Source organism: Palaemon carinicauda, chromosome 8 (assembly GCF_036898095.1).
Source record: "Palaemon carinicauda isolate YSFRI2023 chromosome 8, ASM3689809v2, whole genome shotgun sequence".
NCBI lineage: Eukaryota > Metazoa > Arthropoda > Malacostraca > Decapoda > Palaemonidae > Palaemon > Palaemon carinicauda.
The window spans coordinates 15536242-15557126 of NC_090732.1; the positions used below are offsets into that span (position 1 = coordinate 15536242).

At 43.4% G+C, this 20885-nt stretch overlaps 1 long non-coding RNA gene across 1 annotated transcript in view; it reads right to left on the minus strand.

Annotated features, from left to right (window-relative positions):
* LOC137645674 (uncharacterized) overlaps positions 1-19287 on the minus strand; it is a 208137-nt gene extending 188850 nt beyond the window's left edge. The window contains exon 1 of the long non-coding RNA XR_011045333.1: positions 18986-19287. This is a non-coding gene — a long non-coding RNA (uncharacterized lncRNA). The remainder of the gene's footprint in view (positions 1-18985) is intronic.
* Positions 19288-20885: the final 1598 nt, after the last annotated feature.

Here is a 20885-nt window from a genome sequence, read left to right on the forward strand (position 1 = left end):
AGTCTCTCGATAGTCTGAAGGCAGTCAGACGAAGAGCGGGGAGGCTTTGATGGACATTCTTTACGTGGGGCTGACGTAATAGATCTACCCTTAGAGGAAGACTTCTTGGAAAGTCTACCAGCCATCGAAGTACCTCGGTGAACCACTCTCTCGCGGGCCAGAGGGGAGCAACCAACGTCAACCTTGTCCCTTCGTGAGAGGCGAACTTCTGCAGTACCTTGTTGACAATCTTGAATGGTGGGAATGCATATAAGTCCAGATGAGACCAATCTAGGAGAAATGCGTCTATGTGTATTGCTTCTGGGTCTGGGACTGGAGAGCAATAGATTGGAAGCCTCTTGGTCATCGAGGTGGCAAAGAGGTCTATGGTGGGTTGACCCCAAGTCGCCCAAAGACTCTTGCACACGTCCTTGTGGAGGGTCCATTCCGTGGGAATTACCTGACCCCTCCGACTGAGACAGTCTGCCAAGACGTTCAAGTCCCCCTGGATAAATCTCGTTAACAGGGAGATGCCTCGATTTCTTGACCAAATGAGCAGGTCCCTTGCGATCTCGTACAGCGTGAGGGAGTGTGTGCCTCCTTGCTTGGAGATGTACGCCAAAGCTGTGGTATTGTCGGAGTTGACCTCTACCACTTTGTTTCGAAGGAGACTTTCGAATTTCATCAAGGCCAAGTGGACTGGCAAAAGCTCCTTGCCGTTGATGTGCATGCTCCTCTGACTTGAGGTCCACAGACCTGAGCATTCCCGACCGTCCAGGGTCGCACCCCAACCCAAATCCGACGCGTCTGAGAACAACACGTGGTTTGGGTTCTGAACTGCTAGGGATAGTCCCTCTCTCAGACTGATATTGCTGTTCCACCATTTCAGGCATGCCTTTACTGGTTCGGAGACCGGGATTGATACCGTCTCTAACGTCTTGTCCTTGTTCCAGTGAAAGGCTAGATGGAACTGGAGAGGCCGAAGGTGTAGTCTTCCTAGCGAGAAAAACTGCTCCAGGGATGATAGAGTTCCTACGAGACTCATCCAATTCCTGACTGAGCACCGTTCTCTCTTCAGCATTAGTTGGACTTTGAGCAGGGCTTGATCTATTCGGGTGGCAGACGGAAAAGCCCGAAAAAACTGGACTGCGAATCTCCATCCCTAAATATAGAATAGTTTGGGATGGAATCAGCTGGGACTTTTCTAGGTTGACCAAAAGTCCCAATTCCTTGGTCAGATCCAACGTCCAATGAAGATCCTGCAGACAGCAATGACTGGACGAAGCCCTGAGAAGCCAGTCGTCCAAGTACAGGGAGGCTCGGATTCCCGATAAATGGAGGAATTTTGCCACATTCCTCATGAGCCTCGTAAACACGAGAGGAGCAGGACTGAGGCCAAAGCACAGGGCCCGAAACTGGTATACCACATTCCTGAAAACAAACCTCAGAAACGGTTGGGAATCTGGGTGTATAGGAATGTGGAAGTACGCATCTCGTAGGTCGAGAGAGACCATCCAGTCTCCCTTTCTGACCGCTGCTAAGACTGACTTCGTGGTCTCCATAGTGAACTTTGTTTTCGTAACAAAAACGTTGAGCGCACTGACGTCTAGCACCGGTCTCCAACCTCCTGTCTTCTTTGGGACTAGGAAGAGACGGTTGTAAAACCCCGGTGATTGAAGGTCCGAGACTTTCACCACCGCTCCCTTCTCTAGCAACAGACACACTTCTTGGTTTAGGGCTTGTCTCTTTGACTGCTCTCGGTACCTGGGAGAGAGGTCTATGGGAGTTGTCACTAGAGGAGGTTTGCGTACAAACGGAATTTTGTACCCCTCTCTGAGCAACCGAACAGACTCTTGGTCTGCGCCCCTCTTCTCCCAGGCCTGCCAGAAGCTCTTCAATCTGGCTCCTACCGCTGTCTGAGGCTGTGGGCAGTCAGACTCTGCCACGTGAGGACTTGGCTCCTCTCTTCTTACCTCTCTTTCCCTCGGCACGAGCACTTCCCCTGCTGGGAGCTCTGCCACGAAAGGGCGGGATAAATCTGGATGCCGGAGTCTCGATCCTGGGTCTTACAGCAAAGGATGTAGAAGGAGTCCCTTTGCGAGCAGAGGAAGCCATCAAGTCATGGGTGTCCTTCTGCACAAGCGAAGAAGCTATGTCCTTAACCAGTTGTTGCGGAAACAAGGACGCTGATAAGGGAGCAAAGAGCAGTTCTGATCTCTGACAGGGAGTAACTCCTGCCGAAAGAAAAGAGCAAAGGGAATCTCGCTTCTTTAAGACTCCCGACGTAAAAGTGGAGGCGAGCTCATTGGAACCATCGCGGATGGCTTTATCCATACATGACATGATAAGTAAGGAAACATCTCTGTCAGCAGACGAGATTTTCCTACTTAAAGCTCCTAATGACCAGTCAAGGAAGTTGAATACTTCAAAGGCCCTGTATACGCCTTTCAACAGATGGTCAAGGTCCGAGGAGGACCAACTAATCTTCGAGCGTCTCATGGCTAGGCGGCGGGGAGAGTCTACGAGGCTTGAGAAGTCACCCTGGGCAGAGGCAGGGACTCCCAAGCTGAGAACTTCTCCCGTGGCATACCAGACGCTCGATCTAGACGAGAGCTTTGAAGGAGGGAAGGCAAAGGCCGTCTTCCCCAAACTCCTCCTGGTATCCAACCAGTCGCCTAAAAGTCGTAAAGCCATCTTGGAAGAGCGAGAAAGCACTAGCTTAGTAAAGGCTGGCATGTTAGCAGGTAAGCCTAGAGCAAACTCAGACGGTGGCGAACGAGGAGCAACGGTAACAAAGTGATCGGGAAAAAGCTCCTTGAAAATTAACATGACTTTCTTAAAGTCCATCGAAGGAGGAACCGTTCTAGGTTCGTCTACATCCGAAGGATGATCATCATGATGAGGATCAGCAACGTCCTCATCTGAAGGATCTTCGTCCGACAACTGCTGAGAAACAAGCAAAGGGGTTGGCAATGCTTGACACGCAGAGTCCACACGCACTGGTGCATCAGTAGCAGTCCAGGACGCTACGTCATGTAACTGCTTAACAGCCTGACTGTCAACAACAACAGGAGCGGGAGGATGCTCGACGTCAACTCGAGACTGCTTTGACTGCCTAGACTGAGCAGTCAAAACAACTCTAGACTGCGGTGTTTGACGCTCAGCGTCAAAACAAGTCAACTCCGCTGGTTGGCGAACGTCCTGAACGTCAACAAGAGCATTAGGAAGCGGCTGAACGTCCATATGCGGCTGAAAGTCAACACGGGACTGCATCGAGTGAGGCTCTACGAAGCGTGACTGACCTGACTTAGTAACGCCAACGTCAACCGGACGAGCAAAGGCTCGTTTTGGCGGCTGAAGGCCAGGATCTCGATTAGCTAAGCGGCGAGGATCATCGTGAACCTTTTCAGCAGAATAGTCTTCCATAAGGGAGGCGAGCTTGATCTGCATGTCTTGCAGTACAACCCATTTAGGATCAACGGGAATGGGTGCGGTAAAAGACGAGGGTAACGTCTGAGACTGCACAACCTTGCCTACACCAAGACTCTCGGAGCCTGTGTAACGTTTCTGCTTAGGCGGCGAGCAGTCTTCCGATGTCTGCAAAGTGTCAGAGCTGTCCCAATGGCTACAACCAGGACGCTGGACCTGTCCTGAAGGGACCGACTTTCGCTTCAAGGGCCTTGAAACCTTGCTCCACGGTTTCTTATGCGAAAAGCCTTCGGATGATGAGGAGAAAATGGTCTCTCTCGTCTTATGGTAGGGGCGGTCTTGATGAGACACGCCTGTTACCATAGAGGGAACGTCTGTTCGCTGATCAAGGCCTCTCGAACCCATAAGTCGTACGACATTACTTCTCCCCTGGGCTTGGGAGCTTGCAAGAGGTCTCGGACTAGGCGAACGACAGGCACGAACAGACGAACCCTCGGTCGCAACACTGAAAACACTTTGCGCACTAATCACTTTCCCACGATTTTCCGCTGTGGCACTCTGACACTTAAGCTCTTTAACGTCAGCCATGAGTTGATTACGATCTGTAGCTAACGACTCAACTCTTTCGCCCAAAGCATGAATGGCACGTAACATATCCCGCATTGATGGTTCCTGAGTGCTAGTAGAGGGTTCAGGCACAACTACTACAGGGGAAGGATTAGGTTCAGGGGCATGGGGAGAGGAAAAATCTACTGATCTAGAGGAACTTCTCCTCACCCTATCTCTCTCTAGCTTACGAGAATACTTGTCATATTCGAGCCAATCGAATTCCGAAAGGCCCACGCACTCCTCACACCGATCTCCTAATTGACAGGTTTTACCCCGACAATTAGAACACAGAGTATGTGGGTCGAGAGAGGCCTTTGGAAGACGCCTATTGCAATCCCTAGCATTACACTTACGAAATCTAGGAATTTGAGAAGGGTCAGCCATTTTGAAAAAGTCAAAGAAAGTCCAAAAAACAATCCAAAGTCATCAACAATTAAATCTGTCCAAAAAAGAGTTCAAGAGTTTAAGTTGAGGATAAAACACCTGCACTGCGAAAGCTCAAACCAAAATGAAGTACTTCACCAAGTCTGTTGAAAAACTCCAGGTTATACAGCGAGTAATGGTACGTCTTGTCGTTCAGACCGACAGAGAAGAATTGAGGCTTGTTTACATGCATATGCGGTATCTGGCCGATAGTTGGCGCTGGTGGGCACACCCGCAACCTTCATAGCGATCGCTCGCGAGTTTTTGTGTGTTTTTCTGTCGAGCCGCTGGAGCAGCACCTATTATATATTCACCGGCTAAGTTAAATATTTAAAAATGATATTTTCATTATAAAATAAATTTTTGAATATACTTACCCGGTGAATATATAAATAGCTGACGTCTCCGACGGCCCGACAGATTCCAAAAAACTCGCGAGCGATCGCCATGAAGGTTGCGGGTGTGCCCACCAGCGCCGACTATCGGCCAGATACCGCATATACTTCTCAACCACTCCAGTTCTTCTCAGTCCGCAGGGTCTCTATCGGGGAGGAAGGGAGGGCCTTTAATATTATATATTCACCGGGTAAGTATATTCAAAAATTTATTTTATAATGAAAATATCATTTTTAAATATTAAACTTAGCCGGTGAATATATAAATAGCTGATTCACACCCATGGTGGTGGGTAGAGACCAGTATTATAACAATAAAGGCGTATATGCTCAAGAGTTTTTAACAAATATTTCATAAAAACAAACTTAAGTATAGGTACCTGGTAAGGAAGCTGACTCTGATGATTATTCTGCCTCATTAGTCCGCTTTCCTCACGAAGCCCAGCCATCCTCTCAGGATGCTGAAAGACTCCCAGGAGCTGTTATATCCAGGGCGAGCACCCCTATAACAGGACCTCATCAATACCCCTAATCTGGGCGCTCTCAAGAAACATTTTGACCACCCGCCAAATCAAAAAGATTGCTAAAGACTTCTTAGTCTCCCGTACAACCCAAAATAAGATTAAAAATTTCAAGAGTAGATTAAAAGGATATTGGGATTAAGGGAATGTAGTGGTAGAGCCTTCACCCACTACTGCACTCGCTGCTACGAATGGTCCCAGTGTGTAGCAGTCCTCATAAAGAGTCTGGACATCTTTCAAGTAATATGAAGCGAATACCGACTTGCTTCTCCAAAAGGTCGGGTCCATAATACTTTTAAGGGATCTATTTTGCTTAAACGCTACTGAAGTTGCTATCGCTCTAACTTCATGAGCCTTGACTTTAAGTAAATTACGATCCTTCTCACTTAAATGAGAGTGTGCCTCCCGAATCAAAAGTCTAATAAAATAAGACCACGCATTCTTAGACATGGGCAAAGAGGGCTTTTTAACGGAGCACCATAAAGCCTCTGAACAACCTCGTAGCGGTTTAGTTCTGGATAAATAAAATTTAAGAGTTCTAACGGGGCACAGCACTCTTTCAACTCCATTCCCCACAATCTCAGAAAGACTGGGGATTTCAAATGATTTAGGCCAAGGACGAGACGGAAGTTCATTCTTGGCCAAAAATCCAAGTTGAAGAGCACAACCTGCTTTATTAGTGGAGAAGCCGATGTTCTTGCTAAAAGCATGTATCTCACTAACCCTTTTAGCCGAAGCCAAGCTCACCAAAAAAAGTGTCTTGAGGGTAAGATCCTTCAGGGAGGCTGTATTTAATGGTTCAAACCTGTCTGACATAAGGAACTGTAGGACCACGTCCAAGTTCCAAGCAGGAGTCGAAATATGACGCTCCTTGGAAGTCTCGAAAGACTTAAGCAGGTCTTGGAGATCTTTGTTATTAGAAAGATCCAAACCCCTATGCCTGAAAACAGAAGCTAACATGCTTCTGTAGCCTTTAATGGTGGATGCAGAGGGGGAGCGACCGTTTCTCAGATAAAGCAGAAAATCCGCAATCTGCGCTACAGAGGCACTGGAAGAGGAAATAGAGGAGGACTTGCACCAGTCACTAAATACCTCCCATTTCGACTGATAGATCCAGATGGTAGAGGATCGTCGCGATCGCTCTAGCTGCCTCCTTCGAAAACCCTCGAGCTCAAGAGAGTCTTTCGATAGTCTGAAGGCAGTTAGACGAAGCGTGGGGAGGCTTTGATGAAATCTCTTTACGTGAGGCTGTCGCAAGAGATCCATCCGCAACGGCAGACTTCTTGGAACGTCTACCAGCCATAGAAGTACCTCTGTGAACCACTCTCTCGCGGGCCAGAGTGGAGCAACCAATGTCAACCTGGTCCCTTCGTGAGAGGTGAACTTCTGCAGCACCTTGTTTAGGATCTTGAAAGGTGGAAAGGCATAAACGTCCAGGTGAGACCAGTCCAGCAGGAAAGCGTCTATGTGGGCTGCCTCTGGATCTGGAACTGGAAAGCAGTAAGTTGAGAGCCTCTTTGTCAGTGAAGTCGCAAAAAGATCTATGGTGGGTTGACCCCATGTCATCCATAGCTTCTCGCACACAGTCTTGTGCAACGTCCACTCCATGGAGATGACTTGTCCTCTTCTGCTGAGGCAGTCCGCCAAGACATTCATTTTTCCTTGCACAAATCTCGTCAAAAGAGAGATGTTACTTGCCTTAAATGGAGGTCCTTCTGATCCGTGGACCAAAGACCCGAGCATTCCAGACTGTCCAGTGGAGCTCCCTAACCCAAATCCGATGCATCTGAATACAACACATGGTTTGGGTTCTTGATCGCAAGAGAAAGACCTTCTCGAAGTCTGATGTTGCTGTCCCACCAAGTCAGACATGTCTAGACTGAGTTGGAGATTGGGAAAGAGATACTCTCTAAGCCCTTCTCCTTGTTCCAATGGTTTAGGTGAAATTGGAGAGGGCAAAGGTTGAGTCTCCCCAGAGAGATAAACTACTCCAGCGATGAAAGAGTTCCCACGAGGCTCGTTCAAACTCTTACAGAGCAACTGTTTTTTTCTTGCAAGTGACGGACTTTTAACAGAGATTGTTCCATTCTTGTGGGAGACGAAAAGGCCCGAAAAATCCGACACTGTATCTCCATTCCCAAATAAAGAATAGTCTGGGATGGAGTACTGTAAGTTACGACTTCTCTACGTTCACTATGAGACCTAGCTCCTTGCTTAGGTCTAATGTCCATTAGAGGCTCTCCAGACAGCGATTTAATGACGACGCCCTGATTAGCCAGTCGTCAAAATAAAGGGAGGCTCTGAATCCTCAAAAACTGTAGAAAGCTTGCTACATTTTGCAAGGGCCTTGTAAAAACAAGAGGAGCAGGAATGAGGCCGAAGCACAGTGCTCGAAATTGGTACATTACTTTCCCGTCCACAAACCTCAGATGTTGTTGAAAGTTTGGATGAATCGGGATGTGGAAGTATGCATCCTGAAGGTCGAGAGAGACCATCCAGTCGCCTTCCCTTACTGCTGCCAAGACAGATTTGGTAGTCTTCATCGTGAACTTTGTCTTGACAATGAACACATTGAGCGCACTTACATCTTAAGTACTCCTGCAGTGAACGTGGCTGCCAGATCATTGGAGCCATCCCTGATAGCCTTGTTCATGCATGACATAATTGTACAGCAATACATTGACAGCTGGAGAGACCTTCTTACTTAAGGCTCCCAGGGACCAATCCAACAAATAAAAACTTCAAACGCTCGAAAAAAAAACTCCTAACAGGAGATGGTCTAGCTCTGAAGCAGACCATAAAATCTTAGAGCGTCTCATGGCTAGACAACGAGGAGAGTCCACTAGGCTTAAGAAGTCTCCCTGGGCAGAGGCAGGTACTCCCAAGCCGAGAACTTCTCCTGTGTCACACCAGACGCCCGAGCGAGAAGCTAATTAAGAAGGAGGAAAAGCAAAAGCAGACTTTCCTAAACTTCTCCTGGATTCCAACCAGTCTCCCAGTAAGAGCATGGCCCTCTTGGAAGAACAAGAGAGAACTGACTTCGTAAATGTAGGAGTCGAAGAAAGTCATGCCAAGAGCAAACTCAGACGGCGGAGCAGCCGTTACAAAACGAGTAGGACAAAATTTCACTAAAGAAATTCATAATTATGATATTTTAATTATAAAATAAATTTTTGAATATACTTACCCGGTGAATATATAATAGCTGAGCCTCCGGCGGCTCGACAGAAAAAACACAAAAACTCGCGAGCGATCGCTATGAAGGTTGCGGGTGTGCCCACTAGCGCCAACTATCGGCCAGATACCGCATATACATGTAAACAGACCCAATTCTTCTCATCCCGCTGGGTCTCTATCGGGGAGGAAGGGGGGGGCCTTTAATTTATATATTCACCGGGTAAGTATATTCAAAAATTTATTTTATAATTAAAATATCATTTTTAAATATTTAACTTAGCCGGTGAATATATAATAGCTGATTCACACCCATGGTGGTGGGTAGAGACCAGAGTTAATTAAGTTTACAGCGTATATGCTTAGAGTTTTTGACAGTTATATCATAACAAAACCCAAATATATATAGGTACCTGGTAAGGAAGTTGACTTAGACGATTACTCTGCCTTATTAGTCTGTCTTCCTCACGAAGCCCAGCGATCCTCTTAGGATGCTGAAAGACTCCCAGGAGCTGAAGTATCAAGGGCTGCAACCCATACAACAGGACCTCATCAAACCCCTAATCTGGGCGCTCTCAAGAAATGACATTTGACAACCCGCCAAATCAAAAAAGTATGCGAAAGGCTTCTTAGCCTTCCGTACAACCCAATTAAAAAAACATTTCAAGAGCAGATTAAAAGGATATTGGAATTAAGGGAATGTAGTGGTAGAACCCTTACCCACTACTGCATTCGCTGTAACGAATGGACCCAGTGTGTAGCAGTCCTCGTAAAGAGTCTGGACATCTTTTAAGTAAAATGACGCGAATACCGACTTGCTTCTCCAAACGGTCGCGTCCATAATACTTTGCAGAGATTTATTTTGCTTAAAGGCCACGGAAGTTGCTATAGCTCTTATTTCGTGCGTCTTAACCTTAAGCAAGCATCGGTCTTTTTCATTCAAGTGAGAATGAGCCTCTCGTATTAAAAGTCTGATAAAATATGACAAAGCATTCTTTGACATAGGCAATGATGGTTTCTTAACTGAGCACCATAATGCCTCAGATCCACCTCGTAAGGACTTAGTACGAGCTAAGTAAAACTTAAGAGCTCTAACTGGACACAGCACTCTTTCAAGTTCGTTGCCTACGATCTCTGACAGGCAAGGTATATCAAAAGACTTAGGCCAAGGACGAGAAGGCAGTTCATTTTTGGCCAGGAAACCAAGTTGAAGTGAACATGTGGCTTTTTCTATAGAAAAGCCGATGTTCTTACTGAAGGCATGAATCTCACTGACCCTTTTAGCCGAAGCCAAGCACACTAGGAAAAGCGTCTTGAGGGTGAGATCCTTCAGGGAGGCTGAATGTAATGGCTCAAACCTGTCTGACATGAGGAACCTTAGGACCACGTCTAAGTTCCATCCAGGAGTTGCCAAACGACGTTCCTTAGAGGTCTCGAAAGACTTAAGGAGATCTTGGAGATCTTTATTGTTGGAAAGATCTAAGCCTCTATGACAAAAGACCGAAGCCAACATGCTCCTGTAGCCCTTAATCGTGGGAGCTGAGAGGGAGCGAACATTTCTCAGATGTAAAAGAAAATCTCCGATTGGGCTACAGAGGTACTGGAAGAGGACATAGATGCTGGCTTGCACCAATCTCGAAAGACTTCCCACTTCGACTGGTATACTCTGATGGTAGAAGCTCTCCTAGCTCTCGCAATCGCACTGGCTGCCTCCTTCGAAAAGCCTCGAGCTCTTGAGAGTCTCTCGATAGTCTGAAGGCAGTCAGACGAAGCGCGGGGAGGCTTTGATGAACATTCTTTACGTGGGGCTGACGTAAGAGATCTACCCTTAGAGGAAGACTTCTTGGAATGTCTACCAGCCATTGAAGTACCTCGGTGAACCACTCTCTCGCGGGCCAGAGGGTAACAACCAACGTCAACCTTGTCCCTTCGTGAGAGGCGAACTTCTGCAGTACCTTGTTGACTATCTTGAATGGTGGGAATGCATATAAGTCCAGATGAGACCAATCCAGTAGAAATGCGTCTATGTGGATTGCTTCTGTATCTAGGACTGGTGAGCAATAGATTGGTAACCTTTTGGTCAACGAGGTGGCAAAGAGGTCTATGGTGGGTTGACCCCAAGTAGCCCAAAGACTCTTGCCCACGTCCTTGTGGAGGGTCCATTCCGTGGGTATCACCTGACCCCTCCGACTGAGACAGTCTGCCAAGACGTTCAAGTCCCCTTGGATGAATCTCGTCAACAGGGAGATGCCTCGATTTCTTGACCATATGAGAAGGTCCCTTGCGATCTCGTACAGCGTGAGGGAGTGTGTGCCTCCTTGCTTGGAGATGTACGCCAAAGCTGTGGTGTTGTCTGAGTTGACCTCTACCACTTAGTTTCGAAGAAAGCTTTCGAATTTCATCAAGGCCAAGTGGACTGCTAATAGCTCCTTGCCATTGATGTGCATGCTCTTCTGACTTGAGGTCCACAGACCCGAGCATTCCCGACCGTCCAGGGTCGCACCCCAACCCAAATCCGACGCGTCTGAGAACAACACGTGGTTTGGGTTCTTGACTGCTAGGGATAGTCCCTCTCTCAGACTGATATTACTGTCCCACCATTTCAGGCATGCCTTTACTGGTTCGGAGACTGGGAATGATACCGTCTCTAACGTCTTGTCCTTGTTCCAGTGAGAGGCTAGATGGAACTGGAGAGGCCGAAGGTGTAGTCTCCCTAGCGAGACAAACTGCTCCAGGGATGAGAGAGTCCCTACGAGACTGTTCCAACTCCTGACTGAACAAACGTTCTCTTTTCAGCATTAGTTGGACTTCGAGCAGGGCTTGTTCTATTCGGGTGGCAGACGGAAAAGCCCGAAAAAAAAAACTGGACTGCGAATCTCCATCCCCAAATATAGAATAATCTGGGATGGGATCAGTTGGGACTTTTCTAGGTTGACCAAAAGTCCCAACTCCCTGGCCAGACTCAACGTCCAATGTAGATCCTGCAGACAGCGAAGACTGGACGATGCTCTGAGAAGCCAGTCGTCCAAGTACAGGGAGGCTCGGATTCCCGATAGATGGAGGGATTTTGCCACATTCCTCATGAGCCTCGTAAACACGAGAGGAGCAGGACTGAGGCCAAAGCACAGGGTTGAAACTGGTACCCCACATTCCTGTAAACAAAACTCAGAAACGGTTGGGAATCCGGGTGTATAGGAATGTGGAAGTATGCCTCCTGAAGGTCGAGAGAGACCATCCAGTCGCCTTCCATTAATGCTGTCAAGACAGCCTGGTAGACTTCATCGGGAAGTTTGTCTTGACAATGAACACATTGAGCGCACTTGCCTCTTACGTACTCCTGCAGTGAACATGGCTGCCAGATCATTGGAGCCATCCCTGATAGACTTGTTCCTGCAGAGAACGTGGCTGTCAGATTATTGGAGCCATCCCTGATAGCCTTGTTTATGCATGACATAATTGTACAGCAAAACTTCAAACGCTCGAAAAAACTCCTAACAGGAGATGGTCTAGCTCTGAAGCCGACCATAAAATCTTGTAGTGTCTCATGGCCAGGCGCCAGGGAGAGTCTATGAGGTTTGAGAAGTCTATCTGGGCAGAGGCAGGAACTCCCAAGCCGAGAACTTCTCCCGTGTCATATCAGACTCTCGCTCTATAAGCCAGCTTAAAAGTAGGGAAAGCAAAGGTTGTCTCCCCCAAACTCCTCCTGGTGATTAACCAGTCGCCTAGCAAACGTAAAGCTCTCTTAGAAGAGCGAGAGAGCACTAGCTTAGAAAACAACGGCTTCGAAGTAGCTAGGCCTAGTGTAAACTCTGACGTTTAGGCGAACGAGGAGCAGCAGTTACAAAAAGATCCGGACAAAGATCCTTAAAAATCAGCATGATTTATTTAAAGTCCATAGAGGGCTGAGCAGCTTTAGGCTCCTCTCCGTGTAACGTTTCTGCTTAGGCGGCGAGCAGTCTTCCGATGACTGCATAGGGTCAGAGCTGTCCCAATGGCTACAACCAGGACGCTGGACCTGTCCTGAAGGGACTGACTTTCGCTTTAAGGGCCTCGAAACCTTGCTCCACGGTTTCTTACGCGAAAAGCCTTCGGATGACGAGGAGAAAATGGTCTCTCTCGTCTTATGGTAGGGGCGGTCTTGATGAGACACGCCTGAAACCATAGAGGGAACGTCTGTTTGCTGATCAAGGCCTCTCGAACCCATAAGTCGTACGACATTACTTCTCCCCTGGGCTTGGGAGCTTGCAAGAAGTCCCGGACTAGGCGAACGACAGGCACGAACAGACGAACCCTCGGTCGCAACACTGATAACACTTTGCGCAATTATCACTTTATCACTACGATTTTCTGTTTTGCACTTACTTCACTGAAATCGAATTTTTCAACAATTCACATTAGGCATGAATAAAACTGATTTCTACCTGAAGCACGCAATTCTACCCTACATCAAAAGGTTATAATTGCGAAATAAGTCGTATAATGTAACACATTAATACAAGCAAAAAACAGTAAACATATATTAAGATAAAAAGATCAGTGACTGGGGAGGAGACTAAACACTAGTTCATTCAAAACTACGTTTTCAATCTCTCACCGTACAGTGCCTTGGGACGAGAATAAAAACTAAAAACGTTTTATCCTTTCTCCCCGTACAGAGACTTGGGACGAGAGTAATTCGAGAACAACGTTACTCGCTTGGGACGAGAATAAAGATCGGAACGTTCTCTCTTCCTCTCTCTCTCTCCGTCTCTCTCTCTCTCTCTCTCTCTCTCTCTCTCTCTCTCTCTCTCTCTCTCTCTCTCTCTCTTGATTTCACACCGAAGAGAAAAGCCCACTCACCTTTCGTCAATAAACAGGTTATTTGACCAAAGGAAAAAACTGAAAGGACTAAGAAATTGAAAATTAACAAGTTCCTTTAAATTAGTATTTAAAACATTTAGGCTAAGTTTGAAAGAAGAATGAACAAAACGTCAGAATCGATTTACTCTTTCTGCAAAGTGAAACCGTGATTCTCTCTCTCTCTATCGTAACGATAGAGCGCAAACTGCGTAGCATAAATAAACCAAACGTTAGTTCATCTTTGAAACAGTACGAAGACTATTCAAAGAAAATCTTTCATAAAATATCTACTAAAAAATATTCATTTAATAAGTTTTAAATCATTTGCTCTGTAAAAGTTATTTACGATTGAAAGGGCTCAACGTTGTTTAACTTCGGTTTCCAAGTTAGGACCGCCTACTCTCGGATTAGGGGAGGAATAGGTAAGGTCGCATATAGACAAATCATTAAAATTTATCTTGATGTTTATTATAAATGGAAAGCTAATCGAAGAGGCCTAATAAAGGCGGTTGAGATATGAAATATATAGAGGAAAATCTATAATTAACAACAACAATTTATAACGTGATAAGATAATTGCTAAAAGCCTAAAACACACTTCCGTACTAAGGGAAGGGTAGGCCATTTTTAAAAGTCAAAGAAAGTCCAAAAAACAATCCAAAGTCATCAACAATTAAATCTATCCAAAAAAGAGTTCAAGATTTAAGTTGAAGATAAAACACCTGCACTGCGAAAGCTCAAACCAAAATGAAGTACTTCACCAAGTCTGTTGAAAAACTCCAGGTTATACAGCGAGTAATGGTACGTCTTGTCGTTCAGACCGACAGAGAAGAATTGGGTCTGTTTACATGTATATGCGGTATCTGGCCGATAGTTGGCGCTAGTGGGCACACCCGCAACCTTCATAGCGATCGCTCGCGAGTTTTTGTGTTTTTTCTGTCGAGCCCCCGGAGGCTTAGCTATTATATATTCACCGGCTAAGTTAAATATTTAAAAATAAAACAAGGGATTGTTGGACCACCCTAGGTTATTCCTCTTCTGAAAGACTCCCCAAAGGAACATTAGTTGAAAGGGGGTCATCAACTTCTTCAGAAGGCACATCATCTGAAAAATCTAAAGTCTTGCGAGAAGGAGATTTATATTCAGAATGACGTGAAGGAAAAGCCTGCCAGGCTACATCAACTTGTATATGAACAAAAGTTAAAGTTGGAGGGTCGATGTCACGTTGTGACTGCAGAGAATGTTATTCTACTACACGTCGTGACAGAAGTAACTGACGTTCAAACGTCCCGTAGTAACAGCGGTGACTGCTGTTCGATGCTATATCGTGACTACGATGACTGACCCTCGACATCACGTCATGTCTACGGTGTCTACCGCTCAACGTCACGTCGTGTCTGCGGTGTCTGCAGCTCAACGTCACGCTGTGACTGCGGTGGCTGACGTTCAAAGAGATCAAAGTTACATCGAGATTTATGCTCCGCATCTCGTTTAACAGCAAAGCTGTCACAAGGGATAACGTCAGCGTGGCGTAAAAAAGCTCGTTTAGAAGGTTGAAGACCCGAATCACGTATCCCAGAACCGTGACATACAAAAAGCAAAGGATCCTTTCGCACAGGAACAGGATCGTAAGCTTCTATTAAAGAAGAAAGCTTTAACAGCATATCTTGCAAAACACTTAACTTTGGATCAACCTGTGACTGCGGTGGCTGACGTTCAAACGTCACGTAGTAACAGCGGTGACTGCTGATCGATGCTACATCGTGACAACGGTGACTGACACTCGATGTCACGTTGTGTCTACGGTGTCTACCGCTCAACGTCACGTCGAGTCTGTGGCAGAAACGTCTGTACACGAACGTCATCGCTAAGAACGGGACTCTTATGATGACTACAGCTAGGACGTTGAACTTGTTCTGAAGGAACTAATAAACATTTCAACCGTCTCGAAACCTTACGCCCACGCTTTTAAAGAGACGAATCATCGGAAGACGAGGAGAAACTTCGTCTCTCCTGTCTTATGGCAAGGACGTGCTTGACGAGCAACGTCTGATACCTTTGAGGGAACGTCTGTTCGTTGGTTTACACTCCTCACTCCCTTAGGTCCTATGACATTCCTTCTCCCTGGTGCAGGGGAGCCTGAAAGAGGTCTCGGACTAGGCAAGCGACAAGCACGAACAAACGAACCCTCCGCAACACAGAACATAGTTTTTTTTTTTTGCACTTACTTCACTGATATCGCATTTTTTAATAATTTCACATTAGACATGAATAAAACTGATTTCTACCTGAAGCACGCAATTATCCCTTAAATCAAAAGGTTAGAATTGCGAAATGAGACGTATAATGTAAGCACATTAGTACAAAATGAAACACACATGCAAAAATCAATAAACATATACATACAGTGAACCCTCATTTATCGCGGTAGATAGGTTCCAGTCGCGGCCGCGATAGGTGAAAATCCGCGAAGTAGTGACACCATATTTACCTATTTATTCAACATGTATATTCAGACTTTTAAAACCTTCCCTTGTACGTAGTACTGTTAACAAACTACCCTTTAATGTACAGAACACTTAATGCATGTACTACAGTACCCTAAACTAAAACAGGCACAAATATTAAAGGTGATTTTATATCATGCATTTCCTAAACATGCTAAAAAGCACGATAAAAAATGGCAACCAATGTTTTGTTTACATTTATCTCTGATCATAATGTAGAAACAAACTGGAGGTAGAGCTTTGCTTATTACCCAGACATATTTCCCATACTTTTCCCTTAGAACTACATCACATCTTCCTACTTTAGATATATAGATATATATATATATATATATATATATATATATATATATATATATATATATGTATATGTATATATATTATATATATATATATATATATGTGTGTGTGTGTGTGTATATATATATATATATATTTATATGTACACACATATACATACCTACATATATACATAAATACATGCATACATATATATATATATATATATTACTGTATATATATGGGTTATGGAAAAAATCCGCGAAGTGGTGAATCCGCGATGGTCGAACCGCGAAGTAGCGAGGGTTCACTGTATATATCGAATAAAACGGAAAAATATAAAGTTAAAAAGATCAGTGACTGGGGATGAGACTAAAAACTAGTTCAATAAGGACTACGTTTTCAATCTCTCACCGTACAGTGCCTTGGGATGAGAATAAAAACTAAAACGTTTTATCCTCTCTCCCCGTACAGAGACTTGGGACGAGAGTAAAAAAACTGAATCGAGAACAACGTTACTCACTCCCAAACTCCATGTACAGAGACTTGGGACGAGAATAAAGATCGGATCGCTCTCTCTCTCTCTCTCTCTCTTGTCACTCACAAGAGAATGGCCCACTCACTCTTCGTCAATAACAGGTTATTTGACTAAAGGAAAAAACTGAAAGGACTAAGAAATTGAAAATTAACATGTTCCTTTAAATTAGTATCTAAAAAACTTCAGTTTGAAAGAAGAGTGAACAAAACGTCAAAATCGATTTACTCTTTCTGCAAAGTGAAACCGTGATTCTCTCTTTCTCTATCGTATCGATAGAGCGCAAGCTGCGTAGCATAAATAAACCAAACGTTAGTTCATCTTTGAAAAATAGCACGAAGACTATTCAAAGAATAAATTTCTTAAAAGATTTTCTAAAAATATTCATCTCATCACTCTTACAGAGCAACTGTTTTTATCTAAACAAAAATAAAAGTTGAATGGGCTCAACGTTGTTTAACTTCGTTTTCCAAGTCAGGACCGCCTACAAAGAATAGGTAAAGGCCGCATATAAACAAAAACATAAAATTTATCTCGATGTTTAGTATAAATGGAAAGCTAATCGAAGAGGCCTAATAAAGGCGGGTGAGATATAAAATATATAGAGGTAAATCTATAAATATCAACAATAATTTATAAAGTGATAAAATAATTACTAAAAGCCTTTAACACACTTCCGTACACTGAGGGAAGGGTCGGCCATCTTTTCTCTATGGAAAAACCAGAGCGAGATTAAAAAAGCAAGGGCAAAAAACTTTTCCTCTCCTTTCAAAAGCATTTCTTTTGAAGATAGTATTGAATAATCCAACACGGCGAAAGCAATAAAACCAAAACCAAGTACTTCACCAATTCGGTAGAAAACTCGAGGTCTAGAGCGAGCGGAACCAATGTTGTCGGTGACACCGACAGAGAAGAACTGAAGTGGTTGAGAAGTATATGCGGTATCTGGCCGATAGTCGGCGCTGGTGGGCACACCCGCAACCTTCATGGCGATCGCTCGCGAGTTTTTTGGAATCTGTCGGGCCGTTGGAGACGTCGGCTATTTATATATTCACCGGCTAAGTTTAATATTTAAAATTGAATGAGTTAGTTTTACTATCTTTTTAGCATGCGCAGCTCAACATTAGCGCTTGCCAGTACTGCGAGTTTGATGTTTTATTTTCATGTGACGTAAGCGAACCAGTGGCGGAATAAGAACCATTATATTTAGCGTTGCTAATGTTAACGTAACATAGTTAATGTTAACGTAACATTGCTGATGTTAATGTAACGTTGCTAATGTTAGCGTGCGCAACTTAACATTACTGCTTGCCAGTACATACAAGCTTGGTGTTTTTGTTCTCTAGCAAGCAAACAAGAGCCATTATTTTTAAAAATTTTAACAGGAAATGTATGTTTTCCTCAAGTAAAGAACATGATTTAACCGGTTTTCACCTTCATTTCAACCGCAACAACAACAACCAGTTCGGCTACTTGAAGTTAGTCAAACTGGTTGTTCTGTTTGTTTGCGGTTGAAATGAAGTTCAAATTCCGTTAAATCACGTTATTAGCTATGGGAAAACATATTTTCTGTTCGAAATGATACCCTGTAGACATGTAAAACTTTACCAAATTGTCTTGGCTAGTTTTCAACATTGCCAAAAGTAATACCCTATAAATAGCGTAAGGTTCGTATATGTGTTGGAACAACTGTTTTTTTTTTTTGTGGTTAATAGTGAATATTCAATTAATTTTACTTTGTTTCATTGGTAAATAAACTGTTCCTGTGCTTCCCTGACTCCGGGGTTCCCAGTAGGGAAGGAAGGGGCTCTAACAGGTTGTTCTGTATAATTGCTTTTGAAATGAAGGTCAAATTCAGTGAAAGGACATTATTTACTACAGGATAAACTATTTTTCTGTCCAAAATGTTATTCTGTCCATATCTATAATTCTACCCGAATTTCTCAGTGTATCTCAAATCCTCTGCAATTCACCTTACCTGATTGACTCCTTATACTAGATTTAAATTTTTCTAATTTTTTGAGAAATTTTCTGTTACATCTGCTGTGAACAAATGGCATAAACTGGGATGTGTCATGTTTCAAAATCCTGTATGAATAAAAGGGAAGGGGGTCACATCTAAGTCAAGTTAGGATAGGTAGGGCATCGAATTAATTGCATTAGGCCTATAAGTAAAGCACGAGCAAACTTTTTTAAATTTCCAATTTTCATACATCCTATCGGATACTTATCAGAAATACTAGTTTTCTAACTTTTCAACCAAAAGAAAAGAAAAAGATCACACATTTCACTTACCAAATGCCTGCATAAAAACGGGGAAGCCTGTCATGGTCTAGAACTAGGTAAGGATGCTAAGTGTAGGTCTATCTTAGCCTAATATTCTTGGTTATGTTGTCTTGGAGACTTGGCAGCAGGTGTAAAAAGCAACCTTCTAGCTCTTCAATAAATCCCTTGGAAGACCTTTAGAAACTAAAGAACTTTACGCAAGTCACAAAATAATATAAACTTAAAGACACCTCTGTATAAAACAAAAAATTCTGGAATCGTGAACGGAAACATTTGGAAGTTGGAACTAGGGTCACTGTTCACTATTTAGTAGTCTTTGTCTTTGCAACGGCGCCTCTGTTCTGGTTTGTGCCGTTTTTATAGTTTGGTATATAATTTTCTGTTATTATTATTATTATTATTATTATTATTATTATTATTATTATTATTATTATTATTATTATTATTATTATTATCATCATCATTATTATTATTATTATTATTATTATTATTATCATTATTATTATTATTATTATTATTATTATTATTATTATTATTATTATTATTATTATTATTATCCAAGCTACAACTCTAGTGGGAAAAGCCAGGTGCTATAAGCCCAAAGGTTCCAATAGGGAAATATAGCCCAGTGAGGAAAGGAAATAAGGAAATAAATAAATGATGAGAACAAATTAACAATAAATCATTCTAAGAACAGTAACAACGTCAAAACAGATATGTCATATATAACCTATAAAAAGACTTATGTCAGCCTGTTCAACATAAAAACATTTGCTGCAACTTTGAACATTTGAAGTTCTGCTGATTCATCTACCCGGTTAGGAAGATCATTCCACAACTTGGTCACAGCTGGAATAAAACTTCTAGAATACTGTGTAGTATTGAGCCTCATGATTGAGAAGGCCTGAATTAATTGCCAGTCTAGTATTACGAACAGGATGAAATTGTCAGGAAGATCTGAATTTGTAAAGGATGGTCAGTTATGAAAAATCTTATGCATAATGAACTAATTGAACGACGGTATTTTACTTACTTTTACTTGTTTTGGGTTTAAATCCAACCCTCCACTGAAGTCGAGTGAACTACTTCTCGGGCGGGTCCATATCAATCATCTAACGAAACATTTTCATTATAACTTTTACAATTCCTTGATTGTAGCATCTTCCAAATCATATGATCTTGTGAAAAGTAATGTCTTTAATTTCTTCTTAAATTCAATTGTTCCCTTTAGGTCCTTCATTTCAGTTGACAGTTTATTATAATGTCTAGGCGCACAGTAGCTAGAAGCCCTTTCACCAAATTTACTATTTGTTCTTGGTTCAGATAGTGTATGTTTGTCACTCAAGTGTCTTATGGTAACATTTTTTTCTAGTTCTAGTTTTTTCAGGCATTCTTTTAGATATTTTGGTTCATTTTGGTTCAGTATCTTAAACGTTAGTAAGAGTAGCTTGTATTCAATTTTCGCCTTTACCGGCAGCCAGTGTAATCTAATTAGTGCAGGGGTAATTCTATCCCTATTGTGTAGTCCTTTTATTAATCTAGCGGCTCTGTTTTGTACTCTGAATTTTCTCCAGCTGATAATTTGGTAAGCCATAGAACAGTGAGTTGCAGTAATCAATTCTTGAAAATACCAAAGATTAATATCTAGATCAGGAATAAGAAATTTAATAGACCGTAAGCTTTGTTATCAGATTTTTTAAGCTCTAGAAAAGAAAGGAAAGAAAAACCCAGTCGCGGACGCCCTTTCAAGGATTGAAATTGACGCAATCCACCTGGGAATCGACTACGCCAATCTCGCAACCGAACAACGCACCGACCGAGAAGCACAGGATCACCTGACGGGGCCATACGCGCTCAAGATAAGTGCGATTCCCCTCGGACCAGCAGGAGTAACTATTCTTTGCGACAC